The sequence below is a fragment of the Heteronotia binoei genome, chromosome 5 (assembly GCF_032191835.1).
Source record: "Heteronotia binoei isolate CCM8104 ecotype False Entrance Well chromosome 5, APGP_CSIRO_Hbin_v1, whole genome shotgun sequence".
Taxonomy (NCBI): Eukaryota; Metazoa; Chordata; class Lepidosauria; order Squamata; family Gekkonidae; genus Heteronotia; species Heteronotia binoei.
In genome coordinates this window covers 4,175,439-4,187,471 of record NC_083227.1, presented here as the reverse complement: position 1 = coordinate 4,187,471, position 12,033 = coordinate 4,175,439, and the positions used below count along the sequence as shown (strand labels likewise).

General features: G+C 47.8%; 1 long non-coding RNA gene and 1 pseudogene across 1 annotated transcript; both read left to right on the top strand.

Annotated features, from left to right (window-relative positions):
- The first annotated feature begins 2,312 nt into the window (after positions 1-2,312).
- LOC132572154 (uncharacterized) lies at positions 2,313-4,260 on the top strand. The gene is made up of 3 exons (XR_009555407.1): positions 2,313-2,394; positions 3,834-3,904; positions 4,140-4,260. It is a non-coding gene; the product is annotated as an uncharacterized LOC132572154 (long non-coding RNA).
- A 4,018-nt stretch (positions 4,261-8,278) lies between these two features.
- Positions 8,279-10,405, top strand: LOC132571574 (zinc finger protein 84-like; annotated as a pseudogene).
- The last annotated feature ends 1,628 nt before the right edge of the window (positions 10,406-12,033 follow it).

Here is a 12,033-nt window from a genome sequence, read left to right as displayed (position 1 = left end):
GGATAAAAGGAAGTACTTCTTCACCCAAAGGGTGATTAACATGTGGAATTCACTGCCACAGGAGGTGGTGGCGGCTACAAGCATAGCCACCTTCAAGAGGGGGTTGGATAAAAATATGGAGCAGAGGTCCATCAGTGTATATGTGTGTGTATATTTATATATAATTGTTTTGGCCACTGTGTGACACAGAGTGTTGGACTGGATGGGCTCTTGGCCTGATCTAACATGGCTTCTCTTATGTTCTTAAATCATTCATGCTGATTGGCTTGCCCTAATTTCAAGTATTTTGGCTGACGCCTCCCCCACCTATCGTCCCCAGCAAGGCAGCCATGAGACATGAAGGTCAGCTTTCGTGTGCTCTTAAGCGCACTTCGTCGGACCAGGAATCCAGCACAGTGAGCAAAGCCACACAGAGCTGAGCAGAGCCATACAGAGCTGGTAGGCAGTGGCCCAGAATGCAACAGGGTACAGCTTTAAGAACCAACGACAGTGAAGTAAAATTGTCTGGTAAGCAATGTCATTGGTTCTGAAATCTGTACCCTGTTGCATTCTGGGCCACTGCCTACCAGCTCTGTATGGCTCTGCTCAGCTCTGTGTGGCTTTGCTCACTGTGCTGGATTCCTAGTCTGAGGAAGCGTGCTTAAGAGCACACGAAAGCTGACATTCTAAATAAAAATGGGTTGGTCTTAAAGGTGCCACTTCACTCCTGCTTCAGACCAACACGGCTGCCCGCTTGGATCTATCCTTAGACATAAGCCTTGGAGACGAGGGGGGATAAGCTTTGAGATCTTGGAAGGGAGGGAGGGAGGGAGGCGTGGATCATGCCAAGCCGTGGCCGTCCCAGGATGGCCACTTTCCTCCCCTGTAGCCATTTTCTCCCAGGGAACTGACCTCTGTCTGCTGGAGGTTACAAACCAGGAGATTCATTATGGAAACGGGTAAAGCCACCCTAACCAACTACCGTGAATAAATAACAAACATATTTTACTGCAGTTCCATATATTGCTTCTTCGTATATTCAGTAATCCATAAATCAATTCACAGTCCACATCTCTTTCATACATATATCCATTGTATAGCCCAGGAATGCCAACGGTAGCTCTCCAGATGTTTGGGGGGTTTTTTTTGCCTACAACTCCCATCAGCCCCAGCCATTGGCCATGCTAGCTGGGGCTGATGGGAGTTGTAGGCAAAAAAAAAATCTGGAGAGCTACCGTTAGCCACCGCTGGTATAGCCCACAATATAAAGTGCCCTAAATGGCTCTTAAAGTGCAAGCGTCTTCTCAGCCTCACGCAACAGCAGGCCAAAAGCCTCACGCAACAGCAGGCCAAAAGCCTCACGCAACAGCAGGCTCACGCTGATCTTGTATTTCTTGAATCAAGTGCTTGCAAAAAGGCTTAATTTCATATTGCGATTTCAGGACAAAGTGGAAGGATGTTAGGGATCAATTGCTCAGGAATTTCTTTGGCACCGTAGTAAACTTTGTTATGTATTTATTCACAGGTAGTTGGTTTTTCTGGTAAGCAGAAGGTCCCAGTTTCAATCCCTGACAACTCCAACTCAAAAGGGTCCAGGCAAGTAGGCGTGAAAAATCTCAGCTTGGGACCCTGGAGAGCAACTGCCAGTCTGCATTGACAAGACTGACTTTGATGGACCGAGAGTCTGATTCAGTATAAGGCAGCTTTATATGTTCATATATGTACCTCCTCCCTCCCTCCCTCCCTCCCTCCCTCCCTCCCTCCCTTCCTTCCTTCCTTCCTTCCTTCCTTCCTTCCTTCCTTCCTTCCTTCCTTCCTTCCTTCCTTCCTTCCTTCCTTCCTTCCTTCCTTCCTTCCTTCCTTCCTCCCTCCCTCCCTCCCTCCCTCCCTCCCTCCCTCCCTCCCTTCCTCCCTCCCTCCCTCCCTCCCTCCCTCCCTTCCTTCCTTCCTTCCTTCCTTCCTTCCTTCCTTCCTTCCTTCCTTCCTTCCTTCCTTCCTTCCTTCCTTCCTTCCTTCCTTCCTTCCTTCCTTCCCTCCCTCCCTCCCTCCCTCCCTCCCTCAAACATCTGATGTTTATTCTGTGTGGCCCTCCCTCCCTCCCTCCCTCCCTCCCTCAAACATCTGATGTTTATTCTGTGTGGATCTTATGTTAAGCAAATTTGGCCACCCTTGTTCTAGAGAATAATCCTCTAGATTACTCAGCAGGTCTGCTAATGGAAGGTTGTGAAGTCTGGGAGTGGGGCAGGATCCATTCCTTGGTCTCTTTTCCATTCCATTTCTTCCCCTCACTGCTGTTTCAGATGTGGGTGCCATCTGTAAAAATGGAAGCCATGATCCCCGGGGCAGAAGGAGCTTCCTTGGAGCAAGGGCAGAGGACGCCGGCGGTGGAACGTGCCCAAGATGCCCTCTCCTGTGGTAAGAACTCCTTGTGCCTGGGTGTGATTGGGCAATCCTATGAATTTGATGGCTGGAGAGCTCAGGTCAGAGGGGGGGAAATAAATATTTCTACACACAATGCAGAGCTGGTGTGCAGCACTGAGCGCCCACTAACTGCGATGCCTCTAAAAGGAGGTTAGACAAATTCCTGGAGGGCAATTCTTCCCATTAATTAAAATGCTCATGCCTCACCTTCCTTCCAAAAGAGGAACTCAAGGTGGCTCAAAAGAGAAAAGGTAGATGAACCTGGGCAAAGCTCTTCAGCCTGGTGAATAAAGGGAGCCTCCAACTTCTGGGGCAGCAGAACTTTGAAAACCAGTTTCTTGGGCCCAGTAATCATGGGAAAATTGGTGGGGCACTGTGGGAAGCAGTGTGCTGGGGTAGGGATGGCAGACTGTGGACTGGCACCCCCCAGAAATTTGGGGAGGGGCTTGGAGCAGATGTGATGTCATGTTGATGTTGAGTCTGGCTGAAAACTTGGCTGCAAAGTTAGCATGCCCAAAGACACTTTGAAACTCATTCATATTACCCTGAGGTCTCTAGAACCGCTCAAGTCACATCTGATTTAATGTGATGGTGGTGTTTCTTGCTATGTCATTTCCACACACACCCACCTTTCCCTCCCCACAGAACAAGCACAAGTTTCTCTGAAATGTGTTCATAGAATTGGACGGGACCTCCAGGGTCATCTAGTCCAACCCCCTGCACAATGCAGGAAACCCACAGATACCTACTCCAAATCCACAGGATCTTCATGGCTGTCAGATGGCCATCCAGCCTCTGTTTAAAAACCTCCAAGGAAGGAGAACCCACCACCTCCCGAGGAAGCCTGTTCCACTGAGGAATCGCTCTAACGGTCAGGAAGTTCTTCCTAATGTTGAGCCAGAAACTCTTCTGATTTAATTTCAACCCGTGGGTTCTGGTTCCACCTTCTGGGGCCACAGAAAACAATTCCACACTATCCTCTATATGATAGCCCTTCAAGTATCACCTCTCAGCTGCCTCCTCTCCAGGCTAAACATCCCCAGCTCCTTCAACCTTTCCTCCTAGGACTTGGTCTCTAGACCCCTCACCATCTTCGTCGCCCTCCTCTGGACCCCTTCCAGCTTGTCCAGATCCTTCTTAAAATATGGTGCCCAAAACTGAACACAATACTCCAAGTGAGGTCTTACCAGAGCAGAATAAAGCGATACCATCACATCACGTGATCTGAACACTATATTTGTTGTCAGCATTTAAAATCCTTGAGGCTCATGGGAACCTGGTGTGCTTTTCTGCCTGTCATAATTTAATAAAGAGTGTTTTAAAATGTGTTGCTAGTCCACAGAACAAGGTTTCACAGTGCTGGGAAGGGGTGGGGGGTGAAGCAAAGAAGAAACAAGCAAACACCCTTCCTTCCTCCTTCGTCTCAGGAACAGGCAGTGAAGAGATGCTGTTGAGCCATCGTCTTTTCCAAGGAGTGGGAACAGCTGCTGCACCTCCAGTCCAGGTAGGAAAGATGAGCGGGGTTGGTGGGTGGGGACAGCCCGAGTCTCTCCTCCTTCTTAGGGGAGCTTTTGCCCCTTCAGTTTCTACAAGATGTCTAGGGGAGAGATGCTCTGAAAGCTGTTCCCTTTACCCATCCCAAGCCATGCATTCTGTACCTTCCCAGTCGACTCCCTTCCAGTGTGCAAACTCTGCCTGGCATGATCTCTGAAGAGGAGGGAATCTGCTTTTTCTTCCAGGGTCCCTTTTCCTTTGAGGAGGTGTCCGTCTCTTTCACGGAGGCAGAGTGGGCCCTGCTGGATCCGGGACAAAGAGCTCTGTACTGGGAAGTCATGCTGGAGAACTATGAGAACGTGGCTTTTTTGGGTAAGGATCTTTTCTCAGTGCCAGAGGTTGAACTTGCTGCCTTTGTGAGGAGGAATGAATCCAAATATTGAATAGCTATAGGAGAAAGTAGAGAAAGAAGTACTTTTCTCCCTTTCTCACAATACGAGAACTCGTGGGCATTCGATGAAATTGCTGAGCAGTACGGTTAGTACGTATAAAAGGAAGTCCTTCTTCACCCAAATGGTGATTAACATGTGGAATTCACTGCCATAGGAGGTGGTGGCGGCTACGAGCTTAGCCAGCTTCAAGAGGGGTTTGGATAAAGCTATGGAGCAGAGGCCCATCAGTGGCTATTAGCCACAGCATATTGTTGGTACTGCCTGGGGCAGTGATGCTCTGTATTCTTGGTGCTTGTCGGGGGCAAAGTGGAAGGGCTTCTAGCCCCACTTGTGAACCCCCTGATGGCATCTGGAGGGGAGTTTTTTGGCCCCTGTGTGACGCAGAGTGTTGGAATGGATGGGCCATTGGCCTGATCCAACAAGGCTTCTCTTATGTTCTTATGTGACTCAGAGTGTTGGACTGGATGGGCCACTGGACTGATACGACATGGCTTCTCTTATGTTCTTATGTGACTCCGAGTGTTAGACTGGATGGGCCATTGGCCTGATCCAACATGGCTTCTCTTATGTTTTTATGTGACACAGAGTGTTAGACTGGATGGGCCATTGGCCTGATCCAACATGGCTTCTCTTATGTTTTTATGTGACACAGAGTGTTGGACTGGATGGGCCATTGGCCTGATCCAACATGGCTTCTCTTATGTTTTTATGTGACACAGAGTGTTGGACTGGAGGGGCCACTGGCCTGATCCAACAGGACTTCTCTTATATTCTTATGTGACACAGAGTGTGGGACTGGATTGGCCATTGGCCTGATCCAACATGGCTTCTCTTATGTTCTTATGTGACTCCGAGTGTTAGACTGGATGGGCCATTGGCCTGATCCAACATGGCTTCTCTTATGTTTTTATGTGACACAGAGTGTTGGACTGGATGGGCCACTGGCCTGATCCAACAGGACTTCTCTTATATTCTTATGTGACACAGAGTGTGGGACTGGATTGGCCATTGGCCTGATCCAACATGGCTTCTCTTATGTTCTTATGTGACCCAGAGTGTTGGACTGGATGGGCCATTGGCATGAACCAACATGGCTTCTCTTATGTTCTTATGTGACCCAGAGTGTTGGACTGGATGGGCCATTGGCTTGATCCAACATGGCTTCTCTTATGTTCTTATGTGACTCAAAGTGTTAGACTGGATGGGCCAGTGGCCTGATCCAACATGGCTTCTCTTATGTTCTTATGTGACACAGAGTGTTGGACTGGATGGGCCACTGGCCTGATCCAACATGGCTTCTCTTCTGTTCTTATGTGACACAGTGTTGGACTGGATGGGCCACTGGCCTGATCCAACATGGCTTCTCTTCTGTTCTTATGTGACACAGTGTTGGACTGGATGGGCCATTGGCCTGATCCAACATGGCTTCTCTTATGTGACACAGAGTGTTGGACTGGAGGGGCCACTGGCCTGATCCAACATGGCTTCTCTTATGTTCTTATGTGACACAGAGTGTTGGACTAGATGGGCCACAGGCCTGATCCAACATGGCTTCTCTTATGTTCTATTCAGACTCTCAGAGTGGCTTACAACCTCCTTTCCCTTCCCCTCCCCACAACAGACATCTTGTGTAGTAGGTGGGGCTGAGAGAGCTCTCCAAGAACTGCTCCTGCAGTTCAGTGTTTTGAGACCTGTCCCACTATTTGGGGAAGGGCTGTGGCTCCCTGGCAGAGCATCTGCTTGGCATGCAGACATTCTGAGGTTAAATCCCCAGTGGAAAGGATAGGGTAGGAGAGGATATGAAAGATTTCTGCCCAAGACCTTGGAGCGCCAATGCTGGACTGAGTAAACAGTACTCACTTCAATAGACCAAGGATCTGATTCAGTATATGATTCAGCTTCATGCTTCATGAGGAACTTTATCAAAAGCTTTCTGGAAGTCAAGGTAAACGACCCGATAGATGTTGTTTACCTTGACTTCCAGAAAGCTTTTGATAAAGTTCCTCATCAAAGGCTCCTTAGAAAACTTGAGAGTCATGGAGTAAAAGGACAGGTCCTCTTGTGGATCAAAAACTGGCTTAGTAATAGGAAGCAGAGAGTCAGTATAAATGGGCAGTCTTCGCAGTGGAGGACGGTAAGCAGTGGGGTGCCGCAGGGCTCGGTACTTGGTCCCATGCTCTTTAACTTGTTCATAAATGATTTAGAGTTGGGAGTGAGCAGTGAAGTGGCCAAGTTTGCGGATGACACTAAATTGTTCAGGGTGGTGAGAACCAGAGAGGATTGTGAGGAACTCCAAAGGGATCTGTTGAGGCTGGGTGAGTGGGCGTCAACGTGGCAGATGCGGTTCAATGTGGCCAAGTGCAAAGTAATGCACATTGGGGCCAAGAATCCCAGCTACAAATACAAGTTGATGGGGTGTGAACTGGCAGAGACTGACCAAGAGAGAGATCTTGGGGTCGTGGTAGATAACTCACTGAAAATGTCAAAACAGTGTGCGTCTGCAATAAAAAAGGCCAACGCCATGCTGGGAATTATTAGGAAGGGAATTGAAAACAAATCAGCCAGTATCATAATGCCCCTGTATAAATCGATGGTGCGGTCTCATTTGGAGTACTGTGTGCAGTTCTGGTCGCCGCACCTCAAAAAGGATATTATAGCATTGGAGAAAGTCCAGAGAAGGGCAACTAGAATGATTAAAGGGCTGGAGCACTTTCCCTATGAAGAAAGGTTGAAACGCTTGGGACTCTTTAGCTTGGAGAAACGTCGATTGTGGGGTGACATGATAGAGGTTTACAAGATAATGCATGGGATGGAGAAAGTAGAGGAAGAAGTACTTTTCTCCCTTTCTCACAATACAAGAACTCGTGGGCATTCGATGAAATTGCTGAGCAGAAAGGTTAAAACGGATAAAAGGAAGTAGTTCTTCACCCAAAGGGTGATTAACATGTGGAATTCACTGCCACAGGAGGTGGTGGCGGCCACAAGTATAGCCACCTTCAAGAGGGGTTTAGATAAAAATATGGAGCACAGGTCCATTAGTGGCTATTAGCCACAGTGTATGTGTGTATATAAAATTTTTTGCCACTGTGTGACACAGAGTGTTGGACTTGATGGGCCGTTGGCCTGATCCAACATGGCTTCTCTTATGTTCTTATGTGTTGTTCATGTGTGTGTACTTGCCCAGGGGCAACAGAGGCCAGTGTTGTGGCCATCACCCAAGGCAGAGAAGGTGTCAAAGGTGAGGATAAGAGCCCCCCAGAAATACTCTGCGAGGAGGAAGATCCTCATATCTCTGTTTCCAGCCTTGATAACACACCCTTGCCCTTGGACAGGATTACAGACATCTGCTCTGCCTGTGATCTGGATATGATCTTGTTAAGAATCAAAGCCTGCATCCCCTTGGTCACTGCTCTTCGTACTTGAGCAACATCCGATTCACTGGGTTCACACAAGTAAAGCAGACCCCATTTAAAATATATGAAGGTGTTAAAGATTTACAAATAAGACAATGCTAAACAATATGGTTTCTGCAGCTCAGCAACAGAAAAACAAGTATTCTTGGGAGGGGGAGGAGGCTGAGGTATCCCTAAATACTAGATATTCTTGGGGGAAGGTGGACATGTGGTTAAGATCAGCCAGCTGGACAAGACCAAAGGGCCATCAGTCTTTTTCTTATGCAGTCACATAGATGCCTTTGTAGCTTATCAACCCTCCCAGGTGCTAACAAGATCTCTCTCTTTATTCCAGCAGAGGATGAGCAGAGGAATGAGGAGGGTGATAAACTTCATCAGCAAATGCCAGATAAAGTTAAAAATGAAGACTTGAAAGAGAACATCAGGAATCGAGGCAGACCTTTAACAATGAAAGGCCGTCATATGGTTGAGAGGAGAGATGGAAGACAGCATAATGTACATTTTTCAAAGTGCAGGAAAATGAAGGCTAGTAAATCCATTCAGTATGGAAAGTACTTCAGGAGTAGATTACACTTCTTTGTGCACCAAAGAATACACAGAGGGGAGAAACCCTTTGAATGCTCTGAGTGTAGAAGGAGATTCAGTCAGAATGGCGATTTGCAAAAGCATCAAAGAATCCACACGGGGGAGAAACCTTTTGAATGCTCAGAGTGTGGAAAGAGATTCAGTTGGACCAGAAGTCTTCAAATGCATCAGAGAACCCACACAGGAGATAAACCTTTTCAGTGCTCAGAGTGTGGAAAGAGATTCAGTGACAGAGGAAATCTTCAGAAGCACCAAAGAGCCCACACAGGGGAGAAACCTTTCAAATGCCCAGAGTGTGAAAAGAGATTCAGTATCAGTGGCAATCTTCAGCTGCACCAAAGAACTCACACAGGGGAGAAACCTTATGAATGCATAGAGTGCAGAAAGAGATTTAGTCGGAATGGCCATCTTCAACTGCATCAGAGAATCCACACAGGGGAGAAACCTTTTGAATGCCCAGAGTGTGGAAAGAGATTAAGTGACAGTGGGAGTCTTCACAGGCATCAGAGAACCCACACAGGAGAGAAACCTTTTCAGTGCTCAGAGTGTGAAAAGAGATTCAGTACCAGTGGCAATCTTCAGCTGCACCAAAGAACCCACACAGGAGAGAAACCTTATGAATGCATAGAGTGCAGAAAGAGATTTAGTCAGAGTGGACATCTTCAACTGCATCAGAGAACCCACACAGGGGAGAAACCTTTTGAATGCTTAGAGTGTAGAAAGAAATTCAGTAGACATGACAATCTTCAAATGCATCAGAGGATCCACAAAGGGGAGAAACCTTTTCAATGCTCAGAGTGTGAAAAGAGATTCAGTACCAATGGATATCTTTGGAAGCACCAAAGAATTCACACAAGGGAGAAACCTTTTGAATGCACAGTGTGTGGAAAGAAATTCTGTAGGTGTGACAGTCTCCAAATGCATCCAAGAGCCCGCATTCAGGAGAAACCTTTTGAATGCATAGAGTGTGGGAAGAGATTCAGTCAGAGTGGCAGTCTTCAAAAGCATCTAAGAACCCACACAGGGGAGAAACCTTTTGAATGCTCAGTGTGTGGGAAGCAATTTAGTGTGAATTCCAGTCTTCAGTATCATCAAAGAACCCACACAGGGGAGAAACCTTTTGAATGCTCAGAGTGTGGGAAGAGATTCAGTCAGAGTGGCAATCTTCAAAAGCATCTAAGAACCCACACAGGGGAGAAACCTTTCGAATGCTCAGAGTGTGGGAAGCGATTTAGTGTGAATTCCAGTCTTCAGTATCATCAAAGAACTCACACAGGGGAGAAACGTTTTGAATGCTCAGAGTGTGGAAAGAGATTTAGTGTGAATTCCAGTCTTCAGTATCATCAAAGAACCCACACAGGGGAAAAACCTTTGAAATTCTCAGAGTGTGGGAAGAGATTCAGTCAGAGTGGCAGTCTTCAAAAGCATCTAAGAACCCACACAGGGGAGAAACGTTTTGAATGCTCAGAGTGTGGAAAGAGATTTAGTGTGAATTCCAGTCTTCAGTATCATCAGAGAACCCACACAGGGGAGAAACTTTTTGAATGTTCAGAGTGTGGAAATAGATTCACTAGGCATGACAGTCTTCAAAAGCATCAAAGGATCCACAGAGGTGAGAAACCTTTTCAATGCTCAGAGTGTGAAAAGAGATTCAATACAAGTGCCCATCTTCAGAATCACCAGAGAACCCACACAGGGGAGAAACCTTTTAAATGCTCAGACTGTGGAAAGAGTTTCAGTCAGTATGGCCATCTTAAACTGCATCAAAGAACCCACACGGGTGAGAAACCTTTTGAATGCTTAGAGTGTGGGAAAAGATTCAGTAGGCGTGACAAGCTTCAAATGCATCAAAGAGCCCACACAGGAGAGAAACCTTTTGAATGCTTAGAGTGTGGAAAGAGATTCAGTAGGCGTGACAACCTTCAAATGCATCAGAGAGCCCACACGGATGAGAAACCTTTTGAATGCTTAGAATGTGGAAAGAGATTCAGTAGGCGTGACAGGCTTCAAATGCATCAGAGAGGGCACAGAAACCTTGGGATGCTTGCTGTCCAGGCCTAGCACTGCCAGACACAGATTCAAGAGAAAAGCTCAGATGGCATGGCGACATGTCCCCAATGAAGGAGACCCAACACCCCTACCGCCAATCTCACTGATGCCCCATCAGCTGATCGGCCTCCCTTACCACAGGGGTAGCTGTCATCCTGGAAAGCTGAATGATGGTCAGGGGAGCAAGCGAAGGCACAGGCTGCAGAAGAGCTAAAGAGAAACCTTGATGGCTGGAGGCTGGCTGAGCTGGGTGGCAGCAGGTGGGGAGAAAGGAGCAGAAAGGGGCCAGAGCCTCAGAAGGCTCCGACAAGCGATGTGTGGAAGCCAGGGTGGAGACAGGAACTTAGGAGTTGCCCAGCCTGGGTGTAGGGAATGCCATCTTGCCTCAGAGAGGCATTCCCCAGGCTTTGTTGTCTGGAGGAGAAGGTGGATGTGTGGGGACCAACAACTCCGCTCTACTGGGCTCCGCGGGCAGGTTGGTTCAGGCAGGCATGACCTGCTTTGAGAACAGAGTCTGAGGACACAGTCACGTAGAGTCCAAGGGAACAGTTTGCCCTGAGCCCAGATGTGGCCATGAAGGACAGGGTCAGGAGCCAACAGAAGAGTAGAGGAAGGGCTGTGACGAAGGTAGACCAGTGAGAGAGGGAAAGGGAGCTCTGAAAGCAGGCTGGGGATGACAGCCAGCGACGGAGAGCCAAGATGGTAGGTTGAAGGGGGTAGAGGACGCAGGCGAGAGAAACCCCATCTTCTCCCCATTCTGAGGTCAAGGAGAGTCTTCTGGGACACCTGGTGCTGCAGTGGAAGATGCTGAAACCTCAAGAGGACCGGTCAGGCGTGACACCCAGAAGGTGGAAAGATATTCAGTCAGAGGGGCCATCCTCAACCGTGTTGAAGAACTCACTCGGCAGAAAGTTTTTTTAAAGCTCAGCATGTGGAAAGAGATTCCATCAGAATGGCCATCTTCAGCTGCATCAAGGAATTGGCAGATAGAATCATAGAGTCGGAAGGGACCTCCAGAGTCATCTAGTCCAACCCCCTGCACAATGCAGGAAACTCACAAACACCTAAATTCACAGGATCTTCATTGCTGTCAGATGGCCATCTAGCCTCTGTTGAAAAACCTCCAAGGAAGGTGAATCTACCATCTACCGAGGAAGCCTGTTCCACTGAGGAATTGCTCTAATGGTCAGGAAGTTCTTCCTCATGTTGAGCAGGAAACTCTTTTGATTTAATTTCAAACCAGTGGTTCTGGTCCTACCTTCCGGGGCCGCAGAAAACAATTCCACACCATCCTCTATATGACAGCCCTTCAAGTCCTTGAAGATGGCGATCATATCACCTCTCGGCCACCTCCTCTCCAGGCTAAACATCCCCAGCTTCTTCAACCTTTCCTCATAGGACTTAGTCTCCAGACCCCTCATCATCTTCATCACCCTCCTCTGGACCCGTTCCAGCTTGTCTATATTCTTCTTAAAATGTGGTGCCCAAAACTGAACACAATACTCCAGGTGAGGTCTTACCAGAACAGAGGAAAGCGATACCATCACATCACGTGATATGGACACTATACTTCTGTTGATACAGCCCAAAATTGCATTTGCCTTTTTAGCCACCGCATCACACTGTTGACTCATGTTCAG